The 19,676-nt window shown below is 48.9% G+C and overlaps 1 protein-coding gene across 1 annotated transcript in view; it reads right to left on the bottom strand.

Moving 5' to 3' along the window:
* Positions 1–10,468, bottom strand: part of VPS37B (VPS37B subunit of ESCRT-I) — a 55,397-nt gene extending 44,929 nt beyond the window's left edge. The window contains exon 1 of the mRNA XM_032168418.2: positions 10,444–10,468. The gene's annotated coding sequence lies outside the window, so the exon portion shown is untranslated. The remainder of the gene's footprint in view (positions 1–10,443) is intronic.
* Positions 10,469–19,676: the final 9,208 nt, after the last annotated feature.

Genomic DNA, 19,676 nt, shown 5'->3' with positions numbered 1-19,676 from the left:
TCTACAGAATCTGAGAGCACAATTTGTGTAAATAGGAACTTTTTTTTTTTTTTTTCTGAGACAGGGTCTCACACTGTCGCACAGGCTGGAGTGCAGTGGTGAGATCACAGCTCACTGCAGCCTCAACTTCCTGGGCTGAAGCAACTCTCCCACCTCAGCCTCCCAATTAGCTGAAACCACAGGAACGTGCCACCACACCTGGCTAATATTTAAAAATTTTTTGTAGAAATGGGGTCTTGTTATGTTGCCCAGGCTTACAAAAGGAACTTGATACGTGGTGGTAGGTGATGATGTACAGTTTCTTTCCTTTTTTAGAAACAGGGTCTGGCTCTGTTGCCCAGGCTGGAGAGCAGTGGCATCGTCATAGCTCACTATAAACTCAAGTGATCCTCCTGCCTCACCTTGGTCTCCCAAAGTGCTGAGATTACAGGTGTGAGTCACTGCGCCTGGCCTGATATGCAGTTTTGACAAGAAGAAACTACCTAGGGCTGGGCGTGATGGCTCACACCTGTAATCCCAGCACTTTGGGAGGCCAAGGTAGGCAGATGGCTTTGAGCTGTAAACGCTGAGAATACAGCAGTGAACCAAACAGGCAACACCTTTGCACCCATGAGGTTTATATTCCTCTGAAGAGCAAATAGATGCTGATTAAGTAAATAAGTTATATAACCAAGATAATTTCAGGTAATAAAACCAGATCATATACAATTTTCATTATAGTGACACAATTGGATTTTATTACAAGAATAAAATCCAATTGTTTCAGCCTGGGCAATGTGATGAGACTCCGTCTCTACTACAAATACAAAAAAAATTAGCCAGGCATGGTGGCTTGCGCCTGTAATCCCAGCTACTCAGGAGGCTGAGATGGGAGGATCACTTGAGCCTGGGAAGCGGAGTTTGCAGTGAGACAAGATTGCACCACTGCACTCCAACCTGGGTGACAGAGCAAGACCCTATCTCAAAAAAACAAGAAGAAAACGACCTAGTCCAAATAACTTGGGTTGTGGTCATTAAGAGGAGGAGCAAACGACAGTGCTTTGCTTCTGGGACCTCAATTTTCCCATCTGAAAAATGGGACTAATTCCTATCTCCACTCCACTACAAAAACAAGGCTTTATATTGACAGAAAAACATGCATATGGCAGATCATGCCACCTTGATAAGCCAGGCCTTGGCAGCTGGTTAGTGGTGTGTGGTTGCCCTGAAGCCTGGTTGGGGCTCAACAGATGAAATGAAAACACCAGGCACCCTTTCTTTTATTATTAATTTTTTTTTGCACACAAAACAATAAACATTTTCTAAAAATACATACAAACAAAAAGATGTGTATCAAACATATTAGGAAGGTTGCACATGGGAAGACGGGGAATAGAAATAGGGAGTGGGAATTAAAGAAAATAAATGAGAGAGGGACTTTATATGGATCAATGATAATAACTCAATCCTCTATTTGACAAAGAAGAAGGAGAAGGAAGAGGAAGAAAAAGAAAGTGGGATAAAGGATCAGAAAGGGAGGAAAATAGAAAAAATTAGAGTATGACTCCAGGGTAGACCTGTTTTGTTGTCACTGGGTTGGTTGGTTGGTTTGTCTGTTGTATTTTTCATATGTTTCGCCATGTTGGCCAGACTGGTCTCGAACTCCTAGCCTGAAGTGATCAACCCGCCTCAGCCCCCCAGAGTGCCGGGACCACAGGCGTGAGCCACCACGTCCAGCCCCCACATTGCTTCTGGCCTCCGTGGTAGACCTCCCAGACGGGGCGGTCGGGCAGAGGCGCTCCCCACATCCCAGACGGGGCGGCCGGGCAGAGGCGCTCCTCACTTCCCAGACGGGGCGGCCGGGCAGAGATGCTCCTCACTTCTTCCCAGACGGGGCGGCCGGGCAGAGGCGCTCCTCACTTCTTCCCAGACGGGGCGGCCGGGCAGAGGCGCCCCTCACTTACTTCCCAGATGGGGCGGCCGGGCAGATGCGCTCCTCACTTCCCAGACGATGGGTGGCCGGGCAGAGGTGCTCCTCACTTCCCAGACGACCAGGCACCCTTTCTAACCCTCTTCCCTCCTACCCTCTCAGTTGGAAGGGTGTTTGGATTGTTTTTCTGAATTTGAAATGTTTCCTTTTGTTCCAGGAGAGAAGACCGCTAACCAGGTTGACATATTCCTCTTCCCTGAGGGGCACGTTTTGGAAGCTGTCTGAGGTCGCAGGCTTGTTGCCACTGAGTAGCTGGGCAACATTCCTCCCCTGGCCTGTCTATTTTAAACCACGCAGATAACTAGGGAGGTGGGGGCAAGACAACAAAGGCTGAACAGTGGGTGAAGGACATCTGGCAGGAAGGGCTGGCAGCAGGCAGACGGGCTTTCAATGGCATGGATGGGCTTCCACTGTGTAGAGCCTGGGAGGGTGAGGACGGGGCTCTCGGGCCATGGCAGCCCCCATGTGAGGGGAAGGGAGGTGGCAGGCATGCTGATCCAGGGATCTGCCCCCACTTATTCATTCATTCATTCAGCAAATATTGGCCTCCTCAAACCTGCAGGTTGTCTTTCGTCGGTTCTGGACCATTCTCAGCCGTTAGCGATCAGAGAGTTCTCATGCCACGCTCTCTTGCCTCTGTCTGCAACTCCAAACAAATGTATGACAACATTTCTCAAAGAACCTTCCAACTCTCCTCTTCTCCCTTTGGTATTTTCTTTTTGTCTCACTGTGTTACATTCTGGATAACTTCTGTTTTTTTTTTTGAGACAGGGTCTCGTTCTGTCACCCAGGCTGGAGTACAGTGGCGCCATCTTGGCTCACTGCAACCTTTACCTCCTAGGTTCAAGCGATTCTCCTGCTTCAGCCTCTGAGTAGCTGGGGCCACAGGCATACACCACCACGCCTGGCTAATTATTTTTCTTGTTGTTGTATTTTAGTTAGTAGAGATGGGGTTTCACCATGTTGGCCAGGCTTGTCTCGAACTCCTGGGCTCAAGTGATCAGCCCTCCTTAGCCTCCCAAAGTGGTGGGATTACAGGCGTGAGCCACTGCCCAGCCATAACTTCTGATATCTCACTAATTCTTCCACCATGAACAATCTTCTGTCACATACAATAATTGAGTTCATTCCTTATTTATTTTTTAAGTTTCTAAAAGTTCTACTTTGTTCTTTTTGAAATATGTTATGTCTGGGCACAGTGGCTCACACCTTTAATCCCAGCACTTCCGGAGGCCAAGGAGGGCTGATCGCTTGAGCCCAGGAGTTCGAGACAAGCCTGGCCAACATGGTGAAACCCTGTCTCTACTAAAATACAAAAAACATTAACCAGCCATGGTGGTGCGTGCCCGTAATCCCGGCTACTCGGGAGGCTGAGGCAGGAGAATCACTTGAACCCAGGAGGCAGAGGTTGCAGTGAGCTGAGATCGAGCCACTGCACTCCAGCCTGGGGAACAGAATGAGACTCCCTCTAAAAAAAAAAAAAAAAAAAAAGAGAAAAATAAAAAAAAAAGAAATCTGTTATGTTATTTTTTATAGCCTTATATTCCCTGTAAATGCTTTCAAGCTTGATGATTTTGTTGTTGTTGTTTTCTAGAGACAGGGCCTCTCTGTCACCAGGCTACAGGACAGTGGTACAATCATAGCCACTTACCCTGGAAATCTTGGGCTCAAGGGATCCTCCTGCCACAGCCTCCTAACTGGGACTGCAGGTACATGCCACCATGCCCAGTTAATTTTTAAAAAAAATCTTTTGTAGTACGAGAGTCTTGCCATGTTGCCCCAGTTGTTCTTTTTTTTTTTTTTTTGAGACAGAGTCTCGCTGTCGCCCAGGCTGGAGTGCAGTGGCGCAATCTCGGCTCACTGCAGGCTCCGCCCCCCGGGGTTCACGCCATTCTCCTGCCTCAGCCTCCCAAGTAGCTGGGACTACAGGCGCCCGCCACCTCGCCCGGCTAATTTTTTGTATTTTTGGTAGAGACGGGGTTTCACTGTGTTAGCCAGGATGGTCTCGATCCCCTGACCTCGTGATCTGCCCACCTCGGCCTCCCAAAGTGCTGGGATTACAGGTGTGAGCCACCGCGCCCAGCCACCCCCCGCCTGTTCTTGAACTCCTGGGCCTCAAGCAATCCTTCTGCCTTGGCCTCCTAAAGGACTGGGATTACAGGCATGAACCTCTGCACCAGCCCTGATGATTACTTTTTTAAACCGTTGAGCATAACTGTTTTAGAATCTGTGTTGGATAATTTCAGCGTCTGAGGTCTGTGTGAGTCTGCTTCTGCTGCCTGTTTCTTCTGGTTCCTGTTCACATGGCCTTGTTTCCCTGTGGGCCATGTGTGTTGGTTATTGCCCTGGAAAAGTTATTTGTGGGGAATTCTCTGAGGCCTAGAAGGAAGGAGCTCTCCTCTGGAGAAGACATGCACCTGCTTCTGCCGCACTCCTGGGCACCGCCAGTCAGGGTGACCTCAGATCGAGTTCCCAGCTTCAGTTCCCTGTGCCTCCAGCTGATTTGTATCCATGGGCAGGCAGGCTGGTGGCAACAATCTTTCAGGAATTATTTATTCTCCCTCTTCCTTTTCCTTTTTCTGGTTTGTGCAGCGTCAAGGAAAACTTCTTTTTTTTTTTTGAGATGGAGTTTCGCTCTTGTTGCCCAGGCTGGAGTGCAATGGCGTGATCTCGGCTCACCGCAACCTCTGCCTCTTGGGTTCAAGCGATTCGCCTGCCTCAGCCTCCCAAATAGCTGGGATTACAGGCATGTGGCACCACGCCCAGCTAATTTTGTATTTTTGGTAGAGATGGGGTTTCTCCATGTTGGTCAGGCTGTTCTCAAACTCTCAACCTCAGGTGATCCACCCACCTCGGCCTCCCAAAGTGCTGGGATTACAGGCATGAGCCACCACGCCCAGCCTCAAGGAAAACTTCTTTACTGTCCCCTGAGTTTGGGGTCAGCAATATCCCTCAGTGGTTATCCAAATAAATGTTTAGCAAATAGCTACCTGGAAATACTTGGGAAAAGGTACTTCCCAGGTATTTATTTCAATGAATGCTTTCACCTTTATTTTTCTCAGTATTTTCATGATATAGATATTTTGTACATAACAAGGCTAAGTGACTTGTGTATGTTCTATGTAAAGCAGAGGCAGAACCAAGGCTCAAAAAGCACCTAGTCCAGCAACCAACTTGAGAGGGGTCATAGGAAGTTCGCCAACACCGTGAATGAGAATGGCTTATTCCAGGGGGATTCAGAAAATGAAGTAATCAGAAGAAGGCCTTTTTTTTTTTTTTTTTTTTGAGACAGAATCTTGCTCTGTCGGCCAGGCTGGAGTGCAGTGGCATGATCTCGGCTCTCTGCAACCTCCGACTCCCAGGTTCAAGCAATTCTCCTGCCTCCGCCTCCCGAGTAGCTGGGATTACAGGTGTGTGCCACCACGCACAGCTAGTTTTTGTATTTTTAGTAGAGACGGGGTTTCACCATGTTGGCCAGGCTGGTCTCAAACTCCTGACCTCAGGTAATCCGCCCGCCTCAGCCTCCCAAAGTGCTGGGATAACAGGCATGAGCCACCGTGCCTGGCCGAAGAAGGCCTTTTTTTTTCCTGGGGGAAGAAAAAGAATCTGGGCCGGGTGTGGTGGTTCATGCCTGTAATCCCAGCACTTTGGGAGGGTGAGGCGGGTGGATCACTTGAGGTCAGAAGTTCGAGACCAGCCTGCCCAACATAGCAAGACCCTGTCTCTATTATAAGATTTAAAAAATTAAAATAAATTAAAAAGTACAAAAGAGTACCTGGGAAAGAGTATTAATTTGTAGTACTCACCACTTCCCGTGGTGTAAAAACTCCTACCACGGTTGATGCCAAATTACCAAGGAGCAGTCACAAAGGTGGAGTTTAGAAGACAAGAGTGGACTGGGCATGGTGGCTCATGCCTGTAATCACAGCACTTTGGGAGGCCGAGGCAGGAGGATCATGTGAGCCCAGGAGTTTGAGATCAACCTGGCCAACATGGTAAAACCCCATCTCTACTGAAAATATAAAAATTATCCAGGCACGGTGGTGGGTGTCTGTAGTCCCAGCTACGCCAGAGGCTGAGGCAGGAGAATCCCTTGAAGCCGGGAGGCAGAAGTTGCAGTGAGCCGAGATGGACCACTGCAGTCCAGACTAGGGGACAGAGCAAGACTCTGTCTCAAAAAAAACCAAAATGGTGAACACTCCTAAGGGGTTCAGGATTTCCCCCAGGAGCGGAGACATTTGGGTAGAGAGAGACCTGGATGATGACAGGGAGCTGGCCATGAGAATATTAGGGAAGGGGGTTCTAGGCAGAGGGAAGAGCTATGCACAGGCCCAGAGGTGGGGACAAGGTTGGCATGTTTGACATAAGGAAAGAAGGTCAGTGTGGCCAGGCGCAGTGGCTCATGCCTGTAATCTCAGCTTTGGGAGGCTGAGGCGGGCAGATTGCCTGAGGTCAGGAGTTTGAGACCAGCCTGGCCAACATGGTAAAACTCCGTCTCTACCGAAAATACAAAAATTGGCCGGGCGTGGTGGCACATGCCTATAATCCCAGCTACTCGGGAAGCTGAGGCAGGAGAACCACTTGAACCCGGGAGGTGGAGGTTGCAGTGAGCCGAGATCGCGCCTGGGCGACAAGAGCGAAACTCCGTCAAAAAAAGAGAGAGAGAGAGGGAGGGGGGAGGGAAAAGAAAGTAAAAGAAAAGAAAGCAAGAGGGAGGGAGGGCAGGCAGGCAAGCAAGCCATTGTGGCTGGAATGTGGTGGGTGATGAGGAGGACGTGGCAGGAGACCAGGCTAGGGGTGGGAGTAGGGCCAGGCCACCAGGACCTGGGAGGTCAGCTTTACTCTTAGGGCAGGGAAAAGTTGTCAGAGGGTTTGAATCAGAGAAGTGAGAGGAACTGATCTATCATTTTAAAGGTCTCCATGACTCCTCATGCTTCAGGTATGGATGGTACATAGCTACTTTCTTCCAAAGGACACAGTCTGGGCCAGGCGCAGTGGCTCATGCCTGTAATCCCAGCACTTTGGGAGGCCAAGCCGGGCGGATCACCTGAAGTCAGGAGTTTGAGACCAGCCTGGCCAACGTGGTGAAACCCCGTCTCTACTAAAAATACAAAAATAGCTAGGTCTGGTGGTGCATTCCTGTAGTCCCAGCTACTTGGGAGGCTGAGGCAGGAGAATGGTTTGAACCCAGGAGGCAGAAGTTGCAGCGAGCCAGCATCAGCCATTGCACTTCAGCCTTGGCAACAGAATGAGACTCTGCCTCAAAAAAAAAAAAAAAAGCAAGGGACACAGTCTGGAAAGGGGGAAGAGTGACTTCACAGTACAGAAACCTGATCAACATGAATGACCTCAGCGGTGATCAAGGTCAACGTCAACAGTGACAGGTCATCATGATTGCGTGTGCGTTTGATAGGATTTGATGAAAATGGCATCCTCCCCAAAACCCATCACCATGTCTAATCATGAGAAAAATATCAAACAAATCCCAGCAGAGGACAACCTACAAAATCCCTGACCAGTGCTGCTCAAAACAGTCAAGGTCATCAAAACAAAAAGTGTCAGAGAAACTGTCACAGCCGGGAGGAAACTAAGGAGACATGACCACTAAATGTAATGTGGGGCCGGGCGCCTGTCAGCCCAACACTCTGGGAGGCCGAGGCGGGCAGATCACCTGAGGCCAGGAGTTCAAGACCAGCCTGGCCAACACAGTGAAACCCCGTCTCTACCAAAAATACAAAAATTAGCCAGGCATGGTGGCGTGCACCTGTAATCCTGGCTACTCGGGAGGCTGAAGCAGGAGAATCGCTTGAACCTGGGAGGTGGAGGTTGCAGTGAGCTGAGATGGTGCCACCACACTTCAGCCTGGGTGACAGAATGGGACCCTGTCTCAAAAATAAATAAATAAATGTAATGTAATGTGGGATTGCAATTACGCGACGGGGTTTTCTTGCCCCTTGCTCAGACAGAGCTGATTTACCAAGACAGTGGTGTTGCCGTAGAGAAAATGTTTACTAAACACACTGCCAATCAAGTGGAAGATGGGAGTTTACTATTCAAATCGGTCTCCCCCAAAATTTGGAGACTAGGGTTTTTTAAGTATAATATGGTGGGTAGAGGGCTAAGGAAACGGGAATGCTGATTGGTTGGGTCAGGAATGAAATCACAGGAGGTTGAAGCTGTCTTCTTGTCATCCTCAGCTCCTGGGTGGGATCACAAGACCAGTTGAGCCAGTTTACCAGTCTGGGTGGCGCCAATTGGTCCATCAGAATGTAGGGTCTAAGAAACACCTCGAGGGAGCCGCTGTGGCTCAGGCCGGTTGCCCCGGCACTCGGGGAGGCGAGGCTACATGTTCGAGGCCAACCTGGTCAACGTTGATTAAAAAGGAACATCTCAAACACCAATCTTAGGCTTGATGATAGTGATATCATCTCTAGGAGCAACTGGGGAGGTTATGAATCTTGTGACTTCTGGCTACACAATTCCTGAACCATAATTTCTTTTTTTTATATATATAGGGTCTTGCTCTATCGCCCAGGCCGGAGTGCACTGATGCGATCTCTGCTCACTGCAACCTCCACCTCCTGGGTTCAAGTGATTCTTGTGTCTCAGCCTCCTGAGTAACTGGGATTACAGGTGCACACCACCACACCTGGCTAATTTTTGTATTTTTAGTAGAGACACGGTTTCACCATATTGGCCAGGCTGGTCTCAAACTCCCAACCTCAAGTGATCCACCTGCCTCAGCCTCCCAAAGTGCTGGGATTACAGGCATGAGCCACGGTGCCTGGCTCTGAGTCGTGATTTCTACCCTTGTGGCTAATTTGCTAGTTTTACTAGGGCAGTTTTGATCTCCAAGCAAGGAAAGGATTGTTTTGGGAAGGGCTATTTTCATCCTTGTTTTAAGATTAAACTATAAACTAAATTCCTACCAAAGTTAGCTTGGCCTATGCTCAGGAATGAACAAGGACAGCTTGGAGGTTAGAGGCAAAGATGGAATCAGCTATGTCAGATTTTTTTTTTTTTGAGACGGAGTCTTACTCTGTCGCCCAGGCTGGAGTGCAGTGGTGCGATCTCGGCTCACTGCAAGCTCCACCCGTGTTCACGCCATTCTCCTGCCTCAGCCTCCTGAGTAGCTGGGACTACAGGCGCCCACCACCACGCCCGGCTAATTTTTTTATTTTTTAGTAGAGACGGGGTTTCACCGTGTTAGCCAGGATGGTCTCGATCTCCTGACCTCGTGATCTGCCCACCTTGGCCTCCAAACTTTCTCATCACCCCGTAAAAAACATCTTGTATCCAGCAAGCAGTCACTCTCCATTCCTTCCTCCCCATGCCCTGGTAACCTCTAATCTGCTTTCTATCCCTATAGATTTGCTTCTTCTGAATATATCATATAAAAAGAATCATACCATAGGTGACCTTCCCTGCCTGGCATCTTTCATTTGCATAATGCTTCCAAGGACCATCTATGTTATAGCATGTACCAGTACTTCATTCCTTTCTACAGCTGAATCATACCCCACAGTATGCGCATGCCACGGTTTGCAGTTTGTTTATCCATTCATACATTGGATTGTTTGTACTTTTTGGCTTTATTTTATTATTTTTAGAGATGAGGTCTCACTCTGTCATCCAGGCTGGAGTGCAGTGGCACCATCACAGTTCGTTGCAGCCTCAACCTCCTTGAGCTCAAAGGATCCTCCTGCCTCAGCCACACAAGTAGCTGGGACCACTGGTGTGCACTACCACGCCTGGCTGATTTTTTAATTTTTGTAGCGATGGGGTCCCACTATGTTGCCCAGGCTGTTCTCGAACTCCCAGCTTTAAGCAATCCTCCCGCCTCAGCCTCCCAAAGTGCTGGGATTACAACTGTGAGCCACTGTGCCCAGGTCCACGTTCAGCTTTTTGAGGAAGTGCCAGACTGTGGTTGGGAACATTCTTTCCTCTAGATACTCAAAGCTGGCACCTCCTTGTCATTCAGGGCTCAGCTCCCATATCACCTCCCCAGACCACCCCAGCTCAAACAGTGCCCCTCTCCCAAATCACGCTCTTGTCTGCCGCCATCTTTTCACCAGCTGGGGTTTATTACCCAGTAGGATGTAGGTGATCTCAGACCTCTTAGTCTCCACTGTGACCCACAGCCTAGCACAGTGCCTGGTAGATGGAGGTTCTCTCTCTTTTTTTTTTTTTTTTTTCTCGTTCTTTCACCCAGGCTGGACTGCAGTGGCGCGATCTCGGCTCACTGCAGGCTCTGCCCCCCGGGGTTCACGCCATTCTCCTGCCTCAGCCTCCTGCGTAGCTGGGACTACAGGCGCCTGCCACTTCGCCCGGCTAATTTTTTGTATTTTTAGTAGAGACGGGGTTTCACCGTGTTAGCCAGGATGGTCTCGATCTCCTGACCTCGTGATCCGCCCACCTCGGCCTCCCAAAGTGCTGGGATTACAGGTGTGAGCCACCATGCCCAGCCAACTCACCTGTTTAAATGGTCAACTTCCTCCTCTCTGAGGAAAGAATAAAAACCAGGAAAGAGAAACCACTGGCGATGCTTCTTTCTCAGCCCTTTCCTGTTCCTTTACTATCCCCAGCTCCTGAGGTGCAACAGGCAGCCCTCAGTGACAACTGCAAAGGAAAAAAAAAAAAAAAGGCAAAGGTGGAAAATAATTTGGGTGGAGATTAGATAAGCATATAAACCTGTCCCCAGTCTAGGGAAAAGGTTAAGGGCTCCGGTCAGGGTTCAGGCTGCCTGTGTTCAGTTCCTAGTGCTGTGCCACTTAATTTTTGCAGGTTACTTAACCTCATTTTTCTTTTTTGAAAAAACTGCATTAACCGTAGTAGCTGCTTCATAGACTTGTTGTGAGGATTAAAGGCATTAAAGTCACATAAAGTGGGCCGGGCACAGTGGCTCACACCTGTAATCCCAGTACTTTGGGAGGCCAAGGTGGGAGGATCACTTGAGGTCAGGAGTTTGAGACCAGCCTGGGTGACATGGTGAAACCCCGTTTCTACAAAAAAGAAAAAAAAAAAATTAGCCAGGCATGGTGGCACATGCCTATAGTCCCAGCTACTTGGGAGGGTGAGGTGGGAGGCTCACTGGAGTCTGGGAGGCAGATGTTGCAGTGAGGTGAGATCGTACCACTGCACTCCAGCCTGGGCAACAGAGTGAGACCCCTGTCAAAAAAAAAAAATCACTTGGGAGGCCGAGGTGGGCGGATCATGAGGTCAGGAGATGGAGACCATCCTGGCTAACACAGTGAAACCTCGTCTGTACTAAAAATACAAAAAAATTAGCCGGGTGTGGTGGTAGGCGCCTGTAGTCCCAGCTACTCAGGAGGCTGAGGCAAGAGAATGGCGTGAACCTGGGAGGCGGAGCTTGCAGTGAGCCGAGATCACGCCACTGCACTCCAGCCTGGGTGACAGAGCGAGACTCCGTCTCAAAAAAATAAAAAATAAAAAATAATCACATAAAGTACATACACTCGTGTTTGCTGCACTGAAAATGTTTTATACCTGAATAGTTATCATCATCATCATCACCAATCCATCTTGGTTGTGATATCTGCAGGCTGGTCGTTCAGATCTAAGGAGATAATAAATATGCTTGCTAAACGTCAAAGGAAACATTGGGAGTCTGCTTAATGCCTCTGGATCATGCAATTTAAAATGGTTGGCTGGGTATGATGGGGCACACCTGTAATCCCAGCACTTTGGGAGGCCGAGGCAGAAGCATCGCTTGAAACTAGGAGCGTAAGACCAGCCTGGGCAACATAACGACAACCCTGTCTCCACAGAAAATCTAAAAATTAGCCAGGCATGGTGGCACAGGCCTGTAGTCCCAGCTATTTAGGAGCCTGAGGCAGAAGGATCAGTTGAGCCCAGGAGTTCAAGGCTGAAGTGAGCTATGATGGCACCACTGCACTCCGGGCTAGGCAACAGAGCAAGACCCTGTCTCTAAAAAATAACAATAATAAATAAATGCAATGGTTAACGTTATGTTATGTGTATTTTACCACAATTTAAAAAGCAAACATTGGCTGAGGACAGTGGCTCACGCCTGTAATCCCAGCACTTTGGGAGAGCGAGGCAGGTGGATCACCTGATGTCAGGAGTTCGAGACCAGCCTGGCCAACATGATGAAACCCCATCTCTATTAAAAATACAAAAATCAGCTGGGTGTGGTGGCACATGCCTGTAATCCCAGCTACTCGGGAGGCCGGGGTAGGAGAATCGCTTGAACATGGGAGGCGGGGTTTGCAGCGAGCGGAGATCGCGCCACTGCACTCTACCCTGGGAGACAGAGACTCCTTCTCAAAACAAAACAAAAAGCAAACATTAAAGAATTAACCTCCTTCTGAGCTCCCTCTGCCAAAACAAAAAATTAAAAAATTTTCTGTATTATTTGAAATGATAACAGCTTCCTTACCTGGGGCCAGAAACAAATGGTCAGCAGTAATGGCTGTGTCAGTGCTGGGTTCCAGAGTTTCTTCTCTGTGGAATTGTCTAGAATGCCAGGCCCCTGTTTCAGGCTGGGCTCACTGAATAGAGGCGGCTAGGGAGGCAGGAGGTGGAGACGCTAGGCCGGCCGCTCAGGTCTGGGCCAGGTTCTCAGCCGGATGCACTGGCTTGCTGTTGGGTGGCTTAACGACTGCTATTTTCAGTCAACAGAAGTCAGAACAGCTGCTTTCTATTTCGCCCAGGAAGTCTTCCTGGGACACAGCAGCACTTATCATGCCAGGGTTTGTTTAGTTTGTTTACAGTGTTCCCTCCCCTACCCCTGAAGAAAATTCTAGTATTCAGAAATGTACATAGAACAGTATAACAAACACATAGTACCCACTGCTCAGCTCAGGACTAGCCATTGCTAACGATTTCCTCTCTTTGCTCTGAGTCTTTTTTTTTTTTTTTTTAGAAATACGGACTTCATTTTTTTTAGATGGAGTCTTACTCTGTTGCCCAGGCTGGAGTGCAGTGGCACTATCTCGGCTCACTGCAACCTCCGCCTCCCGGGTTCAAGTGATTCTCCTGCCTCAGCCTCCTGAGTAGCTGGGACTACAGGCATGTGCCACCACGCCCGGCTAATTTTTGTATTTTTAGTAGAGATGGGTTTTGCCATGCTGGCCAAGGTGGTCTCGAACTCCTGGCCTCAAGTGTTCCACTTGCCTTGGCCTCCCAAAGTGCTGGGATTACAGGTGTGAGCCACTGCACCCAGCCAAGTCTATTTTTATTCTTAAAGAAGTAAGGTATTGCATATCTTCATGCTTTTGTCTTCAATACCCAGACAAACTCCAACATGAATTGGTTGTGTAGGCTTCCAATCTATTATTATTATTATTTTATTGTTTAGAGAGAAGGTCTCGCTCTATCACCCGGGCTGGAGTGCAGTGGCGCAATTATGGGCTCACTGCAGCCTTGAATTCCTGGGCTTAAGCAATTTTCCCACCTCAGCCTTCAGAGTTGCTGAGACTATAGGCACACGCCACCACACCTGGCTAATTTTTCTTCTTCTTTCTTTTTTTTTTTAAGTTTTTAGTAGAGATGGGGGTCTCACTATGTTGCCCAGGCTGGTCTTGAACTCCTAGACTCAAGTGATCCACCTGCCTCAGCCTCCCAAAGTACTGGGACTACAGTTGTGAGCCACAGTGCTCAGCGTTTTTTTTTTTTTTTCTTGAGACAGGGTCTCACTCTGTCGCCCAGGCTGGAGTGCAGTGGCGCCATCATGGCTCACTGCTGCCTCAACTTCCCAGGCTCAAGCAATCCTCCTGTTTCAGGCTCCTGAGGAGCTGAAACTACAGGCGTGCACCACTGTGCTCTGCCTTACGCTAATACTATTTATTTATTTATTTATTTATTTATTTATTTATTTATTTATTTATTTTGAGACGGAGTCTCGCTCTGTCGCCCAGGCTCCATGGAGTGCAGTGGCGCGACCTCCACGCACTGCAAGCTCCGCCTCCCGGGTTCACGCCATTCTCCTGCCTCAGCCTCCCGAGTAGCTGGGACTACAGGCGCCCGCCACCACGCCCGGCTAATTTTTTTTGTATTTTTAGCAGAGACGGGGTTTCACTGTGTTAGCCAGGATGGTCTCAATCTCCTGACCTCATGATCCGCCTGCCTTGGCTTCCCAAAGTGCTGGGATTACAGACGTGAGCCACGGCGCCCGGCCACACCAATACTTCTTATTGGCTAATTCTTAAATTCTTAATTGTTAATCCCAGTGGAGCAACGGTCCTTAACTCAGGGCCCCCTGACAGAGGAATTGTAAAATACCACACATTTCCCACAAGTTGCATACAATGCTTTATGTGTATGGGTATTTTTCTGGGGAGAGTTTCTAGAATTTTCATCAAATTTCCAAAGAGATTTATGATCCCAAAAGTTCTGGAACAAAACCCTGAAGAGCCAGGGCCATTGGGCTTAACCCTCCTCTGTGCTGTTTCCGTTTTCTCAGGCACGGCTTTTGAACCTGCCGACACAGGACGAGGTTGACACAGACCAGTCCAGTCGACAGGGGAGCTGCAGCAGACAGCGGGGGGCATGGGGAAGAGGCTCTGCCTCGCAAGGTTCTTTGTGCACATCTTCACCCTGAAGTCATCACCAGGGTCCCTGTGGGCTCCTAGGACCCCAGGGCACTTCAGAGACCTCTCATGGCTCAGCAGCTGCCTCAGCCATTGACTTGGGCTGAGTCTGCCGTCTTCTTGGGATCGGGGTCGTCTTTAGCCCTGGCAAGTTGGAAACTGAAATATACTCTCCAGACGAAGGCAGCAGCAGGGAGTGTGGGGACCTGGGTTCCAGCCTTGGCCATTCTGCTAAATACATTTATAACCCTGCAGTCATTTCTTTTCTCTGGGCCTCAGTTTCCCTGTCTGTTAAATGAGGTGATTGGACTGTGTTCATTGTTTTCACACTATGTTACAGTGTGTCCAAGAGTTCAATCATTCCTTTCTTTTTCAAGTTTTGTAGAGACAAGGTCATGCTCTGTGGCCCAGGCTGCAGTGCAGTGGCACGATCATAGCTCATGGCAGCCTCAAACTCGTGGACTCAAGCGATCCTCCCACCTAAGCCTCCTGAGTAGCTGGAATTACAGGCATGGGCCTCTATGCTCAGCTCAAACATTTCTTTAATGGCTGTTTACTGAGCACATACTATGTGTCAGCCACTGTTCTAGGCACTGGGGAATACAGCAGTGACCAAGACAAAATCTAATGTGGGAAAGAAACAATGACAGAGTAAACTAAGTCCTGGCGCCAGGACTAAGCCAGCCCTGGGGCGCCGTGCTCCTCTTCATTCTCTCTCATCCCTGCTTGTTTCCTCGTCTGTCTCTCTGGCCAACTGTGCTGTCCCCAAAGCCCTCGACTGCAATTACTTTCTCCTGGTTTACCCAGCACACTGTGTGGGACAGAAGGAGGACAGTGACATTTGCTAAATTAATTGTAACAGAAAAAAGTCAGCTTTAAAAGTCATAACTCTCCACACCCACCAGGATGGTGACAATTTTATATTGTTTGTTTTTGAGACAGAGTCTCACTCTGTCACCCAGGCTGGAGTGCAGTGGCATGATATCAGCTCACCACAACCTCCACCTCCCGAGTTCAAGCAATCCTCCCACTTCAGCCTCATGAACAGCTGAGACCACAGGTGTGTGCCACCACGCCCGGCTAGTAGTTTTTGGATTTTTTTTTTTTTTTTGAGACGGAGTCTTGCTCTGTCGCCCAGGCTGGAGTGCAATGGCGCAGTCTCGGCTCACTGCAAGCTCTGCCTTCCGGGTTCACGCCATTCTCCTGCCTCAGCCTCTCCGAGTAGCTGGGACTACAGGCGCCCGCCACCACGCCCGGCTAATTTTTTGTATTTTTAGTAGAGATGGGGTTTCACCGTGGTCTCGATCTCCTGACCTCGTGATCTGCCCGCCTCGGCCTCCCAAAGTGCTGGGATTACAAGCGTGAGCCACCGCGCCCGGCCTAGTTTTTGGATTTTTTAGTAGAGACGAGGTTTCACCATGTTGCCCAGGCTGGTCTTGAACTCCTGGGCTCAAGCGATCTGCCTGCCTCAGACTCCCAAAGTGCTGGGATTACAGGTGTGAGCCACTGTTCCTGGCCCTGAATGGTGATAATTAAAAACAAAAACAAAACCAGAAAATAACAAGTGTTGGTGAGGATGTGGGGAAATTGCAACCCTCATGGATTGCTGGTGGGAATGCAAAATGGTGCAGCCGCTGTGGAACACAGTCTGGCAGTTCCTCAAAATGTTGAGCGTAGAGTTCTCATGGGACCCAGCAATTCCACTCCCAGGCATCTACCCAAGAGAGGCTAAAGCAAACTCCCACAAAAAAACATGAATGTTGGGCTGGGCGCGGTGGCTCACGCCTATAATCCTAGCACTTTGGGAGGCCGAGGTAGGTGAATCCCGAGGTCAAGAGATCGAGACCATCCTGGCTAACGCAGTGAAACCCCGTCTCTATTAAAAACGCAAAAAATTAGCTGGGCGTGGTGGCGGGCACCTGTAGTCCCAGCTACTCTGGAGGCTGAGGCAGGAGAATGGCATGAACTCTGGAGGCGGAGCTTGCAGTGAGCCGAGATTGCGCTACTGCACTCCAGCCTGGGCGACAGAGCGAGACTCCGCCTCAAACAACAACAACAACAAAACATGAATGTTCCCACCATTAGCAGCACTAGTAGCAGTACTATTCACAATAGCCCAAAGGTGGAAACAGCCCAAATATCTATCAACGGATGAATGGATAAACAAAATGGGGTATAGCCATATAATAGGATATTATTCAGCCATAAAAAGGAATAAAGTGCTGATTCACGCCACAACATGGTTGGACCTTGTACACATGATGAGAGAAGCCAGACACGAAAGGCCACATAGTATAGGGTTCCATGTACATGAAAAGGCCAGAGGGGCCAATCTGCAGAGCCAGATTTTAGAATGCTGGCAGCCGGGGTCTGTGTGGAGGAAGAACTGGGGAGTGACTGTTAATGGGTATAGGGTTTTCTGTTAGGGTGATGAAAATGTCCTGGAATTAGATAATGATGATGGTTACACAATATCATAAGTGTACTAGATGTCACTAATGATAAGTTTTATATTATCTGCATGTTGCTGCAATAAAAACAATTTTAAAAACATTAGGCTGGGCGCAGTGGCTCACGCCTATAATCTCAGCACTTTGGGAGGCTGAGGCAGGTGTATTACTTGAAGCCAGGAGTTCAAGACCAGCCTGACCAAGATGGTGAAACGCTGTCTCTGCTAAAAACACAAAAAAATTAGCTGGGTGTGGTGGCAGGCGCCTGTAGTCCCAGCTACTCAAAAGACTGAGGCAGGAGAATCGCTTGAACCAGGGAGGCAGAGGTTGCAGTGAGCTAAGATCGTGCCACTGCACTCCAGCCTGGATGACAGAGAGAGACCCTGTCTCAAAAACTAAAACAAAAAACCCCGCCAAAATAAAACAAACGAAAGAAAACATGATACCTCTGGCCAGGCGTGGTGGCTCATGCCTATAAGCTCAACACTTTGGGAGGCCAAGGTGGGAGGATTGCTTGAGGCCAGGGTTCGAGACCAGCCTGTTCAACAAAGCAAGGCCTGTCTCTACAAAAAAAAAAAAAAGAAAAAGAAAAAATTAGCTGGGCATGGTGATGTGCACCTGTAGCCCCAGCTACTCTGAAGGCTGAGGTGGGAGGATCACTTGAGCCCAGAAGGTTGAGGCTACAGTGAGCCGTGATAGCACCTCTGCACTCCAGTCTGGGCAATAGAGCAAGAACCTGTCTCTAAAAACAAACAAACAAACAAACAAAAACACTCCTACCTTAAATGTAATGTGGGACCCTGGAACAGAAAGAGGACATCAGTGAGAAAACTAGTGACACACAAATACAGCTTGCAGTTTCACTGATAGTGACATGCTGTGTTGGTTTCCTAGTTGTGACAAATGTACTCCAGTACTATGAGATTTTAAGAGAACAGGAAACAGGGGTGGGGCATAAGGGAACTTTCTGTATTGTTTTGTGACTTTTCTGTAAATCTAAAACTATTTCAAAATTAAACTTTTTTTTTTTTTTTGAGACAGTCTCGCTCTGTCACCCAGGCTAGAGTGCAGTGACGCGATCTCGGCTCACTGAAACCTCTGCCTCCCGGATTCAAGCAATTCTCCTGCCTCAGCCTCCCGAGTAGCTGGGACTACAGAAGTGTGCCACCATGCCCGGCTAATTTTTGTATTTTTAGTAGAGACAGGGTTTTACCATGTTGGCCAGGCTGGTCTTGAACTCCTGACCTCGTGATCCACCCACCTTGGCCTCCCAAAGTGCTGGGATTACAGGCATGAGCCACTACATCTGGCCTAAACATTACTTTTTTAAAACTCCTATGTACCTCCTAAAGAGAAGCTAGTTTGGTCTCTGGAAGGTTCTTTTGTCTGCCTATGGCATACTTTTGGGTGTGGGTTTACAAATCAAGGCGCTGGGGCTAACTCCATAGGAGAGGGAGAAGAATCTGGAATTCTCAGCCTGAAAGTGCAGAGATGAGAAGAGACAGGCAGATGGGAGAGGAGCTGAGACTGGAACGGGGCTGGGCTGGCGCCAGGAAGCCCCTTGGGAGGGACTTTGCAGAACAGGAATGTCCAACACTAACGCTGCAAACTAGACACCCACAGGCTGGAGACCACCTCTACACATGTGCTTTGTTGGTCCTCGGTTTTGTCAAAGTAATTTGAGCCAATACATAAAAAACAGCTGATCTCACATGAAAATTGGAATTTCCAACTTCTCTGGAAACATCTGAAGATATGCTAAGTCTCTGAAAACTTAACTCCCTCTGCTTCCTAAAATCAAAAAGGAAGACCTGAGGTTAACTTCAACCAAGGTTGCAAGTTCCCCTCTGTAGCAGGCTGAGTGGTGGCCCCCAAAAGCTTCCCTTGTCAAACCCCTAAACCTGTGAAGTGACCACATTTGGAAAAAAGGGTCTTTGCAGATGCAAAGGACCACTAGATGAGATCAGCCCGGATTATCTAGGTGGCCTCTAAATCCAATGACAAGTGCTTTTATAAGAGAAAGACAAGGCTGGCCGGGGGCGGTGGCTCACGCCTATAATCCCAGCACTTTGGGAGGCCAAGGTGGGCAGGCCATCTGAAGTCAGGAGTTTGAGACCAGCCTGGCCAACACGGTGAACCCATCTTTACTAAAAATACAAAAATGAGCCGGGTGTGGTGGTGAGTGCCTGTAGTCCCAGTTACTCAGGAGGCTGAGGCAGGAGAATCGCTTGAACTTGGGAGGTGGAGATTGTAGTAAGCCAAGACTGTGCCACTGCACTCCAGCCTGGGTGACAGAGCAAGGCTCTGTCTCAAAAAAAAAAAAAAAAAAAAATTGAAATACTACTCTACTAGTTGGCACAGGGCCCTCCTCCTGGGACCCCAGACTTCTTCACAATTCAGCAAGTAAGAATAACCACCTCAGGGGTCTTCCTGTGTCCAGGCCCAAACCTCCCTGCTGATTGAGCTGTCCTGCTGGGTAATATTTCTCTGCTGCATGGATTGGGGTGGGTGTTGGGTGCCTGAGCCCCAATGGAAAAGAACAGGTGGCATTTGTTGGGCCTCAGTTCAGCTGTCCCAGGAAGCGCAGAGGCCTCAGGGATTTCAAGGCAACGTCTCTATCCCCCGTGCAATCCCCCTGGAGACAGGCAGACAGGAATGTCTACACCAGAGACTCTGGGATGGGAG

The sequence above is a fragment of the Hylobates moloch genome, unplaced genomic scaffold (genome assembly GCF_009828535.3).
Source record: "Hylobates moloch isolate HMO894 unplaced genomic scaffold, HMol_V3 SCAFFOLD_12, whole genome shotgun sequence".
Taxonomy (NCBI): domain Eukaryota; kingdom Metazoa; phylum Chordata; class Mammalia; order Primates; family Hylobatidae; genus Hylobates; species Hylobates moloch.
Note: the sequence above shows the minus strand (reverse complement) of the source record. Positions and strands in the feature narration are given on the sequence as shown.